The sequence below is a fragment of the Triticum dicoccoides genome, chromosome 2A, assembly GCF_002162155.2.
Source record: "Triticum dicoccoides isolate Atlit2015 ecotype Zavitan chromosome 2A, WEW_v2.0, whole genome shotgun sequence".
Taxonomy (NCBI): domain Eukaryota; kingdom Viridiplantae; phylum Streptophyta; class Magnoliopsida; order Poales; family Poaceae; genus Triticum; species Triticum dicoccoides.
This window is the reverse complement of record NC_041382.1, coordinates 205,932,161-205,937,180: the sequence shown is the minus strand read 5'-3', so window position 1 is coordinate 205,937,180 and position 5,020 is coordinate 205,932,161. Positions and strand designations below refer to the sequence as shown.

General features: G+C 40.5%; 1 long non-coding RNA gene across 5 annotated transcripts; it reads left to right on the top strand.

The window, feature by feature from the left end:
- The first annotated feature begins 917 nt into the window (after positions 1 to 917).
- LOC119354229 lies at positions 918 to 4,820 on the top strand. Of its 5 annotated transcripts, none has more exons than XR_005170733.1 (4): positions 918 to 1,711; positions 2,452 to 2,612; positions 3,068 to 4,467; positions 4,572 to 4,820. It is a non-coding gene; the product is annotated as an uncharacterized LOC119354229 (long non-coding RNA). The 5 variants fall into 5 exon arrangements; XR_005170735.1 differs by having other exon boundaries at positions 918 to 2,612; positions 3,068 to 3,264; positions 4,325 to 4,467; XR_005170732.1 differs by having other exon boundaries at positions 918 to 2,612; positions 3,068 to 3,264; positions 4,308 to 4,467.
- The last annotated feature ends 200 nt before the right edge of the window (positions 4,821 to 5,020 follow it).

The window sequence follows — 5,020 nt, the reverse complement described above, 5'->3', positions numbered from 1 at the left end:
TGAAATTGTTTGTTTTTAAAAACGTTTGGAAAAAATTGTTCATGTTTTCAAAAAGATCTTCCTGTTTTTCAGAAAATATTTAGAATTTTTGAAAATTGTTCGGCACTTCAGTAAAGTGTTCACATTTGAAAAAATGAATGTGGTTTTCCTTATATTCCGAATGTAAAGAAATATTTTTTTTATTTTTTGGAATATAAAAATTGTTCACATTATTAAGAAATGTTCAGTATTTCAAAATTGTTCATAATTTTCAAAAAAGGATAAAAAAGATTCAGATCTGTCGGCGCTGCCGATCAGTCACCAGCAGCCATCAGTTCCATTTCTGAAAAAAATTAAGTTGCACTGTGCGGTTTTTTTTTGAGCAAAACTGTGTGGTATTGATGGTACTAGCAAATTACATGAGGTAGGCTTATTTGTGTGTGCGTTTCAAGTCAAATTTACTAGGAACGTACGCACGTCTTTTCTTTCTTTTTTTTGCTGGAGGGAACGTACGTACGTCGGTATGTGTTTCCTCACGAGTCAGCAGGGCCGGTTCTGAGATTTTGGAGGCCCGGGGCGAAATTAAAACTCGGAGCCCTTAGTATAAACAATAAATCTCTACTATTAAAAGAGAATCGAACGTTGTGATGGTTCGACCTCAATCCCGCATCAAAAAAATCGCTCGTACGATCCCACCTCCTCTTAAAGAAAAGGTCTGTCTAGTACATATCTAGATGTGACATAGTTATGTCACATCTAAGCTCACATCACTCTGTTTGTGGTTTTTTTTGTTCTAGTTTTTTTATTTCTTGTTGCTGCATTATATATTTGTGGGAGCTTAGATGTGACATCCTTAAAAAATATCTAGATATGAATTAGTCAAACTGTAAAGAAAATACGAGCCGGTTGGAACCCACGAACCCAAGGCACGATTTCACTCTCCACACAATTGTTCGCTCCTCCCCATCCTGAACTCTTTCCCTCCACCGGCACGCGCTTGCCGCCGCCGCCGCCCCACCTCCACCTCCGATTCTCCCTCAGCCCATCCCGCCCTCTCCTCTCCCTACACCCGCCGCTTCTCCTCCGTGACGTGTGGCCCAGCCACCGCTCGCCACCTCTCCCTCCGCTGCGGCCGCCGGGGCCACGCTCCCGTGCGCACCGCGCAATGCAAGTCCGCCGGGCCGGAGGGGTTCAAGGAGGAGCTGTGCAGGCCACTGGAGCTTCTCCTCGGGGATCTCTGGTGGTGGGCGAAGGACCACCCGGATCTCCCCGCGCTGGTGGAGGTGGTAATGGACCTCGGCCACACCCGCTCGCCCTCTTCCCTTCAGGCGACTTCCTCCTCTCCCACCACCTCCCTCATAATCCCTTGGCACCGACACGATCGCATATTGGGTCGTTGTTCTCTGCAAACATGAGCAGTTCTCGGTGCACCCAAGCGGCGCTGCCGACCGCAGCCTTCAACGCCTCCAGTGGACGTTGCCGCGCTCAGCTCAGGGGAGAGCGGTCGCATCCCACCGCCACATCGGCTCCGGGCGAAAGCCACGCCGCCGGATCCCCCCACGCACCACCTCCTGCAGGTCTTCGTCCGTTAGGTGCCTTCATGCTTCCGCTGGTCCACTTGTTGCACGGACGCATCGGCTCAGGTTAGCACCTGCGTTGTGTCAGGCTTGAATAAGGGTCTGCAAGATCCTCGGGGTGGAGGTTTTCGTTTCGAATTGCAAAGCGCGGTCCGGTAAGGATTCTGATGTCTATCATCTTCAATCTATTGGAGATAACACTTATTATGCCCAAAATTTTACTGTAAAACTGATGATTAACTCCAGCTGGTTATACCAGCAAACTAACGCCATACAAACGCCAGCTCCCTTTATTGCAGTCTGCACCTCTCCAAGAATGAAATTAACTTGTGTGTTCTTAAATCCTTCTGTAAATTATTTGCATAAAACATTGTAATTTACCATTTGGATGAAAAAAGGGGACACAAATAGTGAAATGTCCCTTTTAGACGAGCCCATTATTAGCCCTACAACTTGTGTACCTTGAGTGAATCAGGATTCACGAGGTTTACCATTAGAGTTTTTATCTATATAGCAAAGAGCTCTATATCCCACATACATTGTGCATTCACACCACTGCATCCCGGATCTACTTATTCTTCTTTTCTCCTACAATCCTATTTAGAGCATTTACCTTTTAGGTTTAATACAAGGCATTTGTGTGGTCCAGGATTGTATCACAGGAGAACTATACATAGTAGTCTGTCAAGAAAATCTCATAGTTTTTGTTTTGTAAGATTTTGTGAGCCATTTTAGCTATTTAGAGCTATCACATCTGTCAATTAATTTTGTTCTGCTCGGACGTGAAACTGCACATATTTAAAAATGTATCCAACATGAGACACTGGATATTGAGACCACCATGTGTTGTTACTTATTCTTTATGAACATGTACTAAATTTCTATTTTTTTACAGATATGGGTTGCATATGTTCAGTGGAAGGGATATGTGTGCCAATTTGCATATTTTTAAATTTCTTTTATCTTCAACTTTGGAACATACATGGTCACTCGAATAGATATTAAGGAAGATATAGCAGAGAAGGAGCTGGCATCTTCGTGCCCTTCCAACTGGAGGTTAGTTCTTTACAATTTTCTTCATTATCCCTCAATCGTTCAAGTTCTCAGTCATTGTAGCGTACTTGCTGGCTTCTAGCTGCAATTTCATGGTGGTAGACACTGAATGTAGATTTTAAATTGTACAGACTGATTTAGAGTATGTTGACCTCTCGTGTTCTGAAGCCTTTTGATGTATGCTTCCATTTTGAAAGAATTGAAGCAATTGTTCCATGGAGTGAAATAACACTTTCATCCTCAAACAACAGGTGTCTCATTAAGTTTCTTATTCACCAATTGAAACATGTGTCAGTAACAGCACAACTAAAGTTGCTGAACACATTATTATAAAATGATAGGCTGGATTATGGCTTGTATGCATTCTACAAGGATTATTTCCTGTGGAATTAAAATTAGTTATCTATTTTTTAAGGATACTATTTATGAAATTTTATCTGGCCAACTCTTTTTGTTAGGAAATGGAAGCGAGATTGTTGTATTTTCCCCTTGTAAACCAGCGATATGGGAGGACACCATTATTACAAATTTGAAGTCTGACTGCGTGTTATTGGCAAGAACCTACGTGGATGATATCGACAAGCTCGATGGCCACAATGAACCAGATGTTGTCAACTACACGGAGGACATCTATAAGTACTACAAGGCAGCACTGGTAACTACAATCTTCCTCTTCAGCATGTCTGTTGAAGCGACACACAACTGTACTTTCAGTCTTAAGATGAAATACGAACACATAGCCAACATCACTTAATTACTGTGCAATGGAACTTATGCTGACACAAGACAATATTTCTGTGATACCTCACTAATCTAAACTAAAGACTAACTAATTCAGAAATGAAGTAGACATGTTTCAAGTCCTTTTCAAGTCAAAGTGTTTAGTTTAGGTTGATGTACAGTGAACAAGAGTAGCATTAAGTAGCACACTTTTGCTTTCTAAAACCAGGGATACACATGCTCAGATTCTCATGCAACCATCCAGTACCATTTATATGTTCTTGGCTCTTCCTGTAGACTTCAATACTTCGCAGTGGATGTGTTTAGTATCTTGGTTTCTTTTTCTCCTTTTCGCTGAATCTACCCAATTATCCTATGGCTAGAATTGTTTTTAGAACTTAATCTCCTAATTTTTTTCCATGTGTTGCAATATATCCAAGGTTTTCTCATGAAACCATTTGATTTGTTTCTTGCGCCTTCCATTTTTGTGTTTTCCTTAACCATCAGTTCATTTGATTCTGTATGACTGATCTCAATTGCCTGATAAACTTTTGAATTTCTGGAGTTATCAAGGGAATGTTATTTTTCTGTATAATGACTTTCTTTTACAATTGATTTTGTAAACACATAGTTCTTACCGAAAGATATTCTTCATATGCCCACTAACTGAAACGAGCTTAGTCGCTTTCGACATTTTTTATTCCATGAAGAATACATAGTGTATTTCTTTCTTTCCTGCTGTCTCAGAGGAAGAAGAAAATCTCTGAATTACGTATGTGTTTGAGCTATGAGGGACGCCTGTTATGTCATTTATTCTCTTACAATACATCTTAGCAGCTTAGCTTCTTGAAGTTATATTTGTAAATAATTTCATTTCGTGTAGGACATTCAAGAGTGAGTTGTTTTCTGTGGCCAGAAAAAGAAACAATTCCAGTGAGATACTTGTATAATTCATTTGATGGCTCTTCTTTTCCTCAGGCTATTCTTTTCCCCAGGTTCTTATTGATCTCTTCTTTGCATGAGCTTCTGAACACACATCTAATGCTTCTAAGAAGCAAATTCCATACTCTAGCAGTGACTTGCTTTCCGGTGTTTTGGTGGGAGAAAATTTTCAGAAGCCAAGTTGTGCTGGACATAGGTAAACCTGCTCATCTCATTTAACTTATATTCTTGTGAACTATCATAATATCCTCCTGATGCTTCATGTTATGTTTACACATGCCACTTTATGACAATGTGAAGATATACTACGCCAAGGAGCTAAAAAAGGCTCTGGTTTTATGAGTGCTCAGGCTCTGGTCTGACTTGTGCAGCAAAGTTCAAGACTGGTCGCATGAGCTGAGCCAGAGCAAGAAACAAAGCAGTTCTTCTGTGGACCGAGGGAGCATTTGACATGTATCATGTATGTCAACACACACGTTTAGATGGAATGTACTTATGTTCTAGGGCAACATTATTTGTGCCTTATCTGATATCAAAGAAATCATTGGCATGTTTGTACGCTTCATTTATTATGTTTAAGCCATATTTACTGAACTTTTCTAGAGTCATTCCCATAGCACTGACAATGAATTCTAGAAGTTATGGACTTAATGTTATTCATAAGCTATTTTTTCATTTAACTTGATTCGGAACTTCAATTATGATACTGAGACTCCAAGCACAAAATATAATTGAGACAATTAAGATTC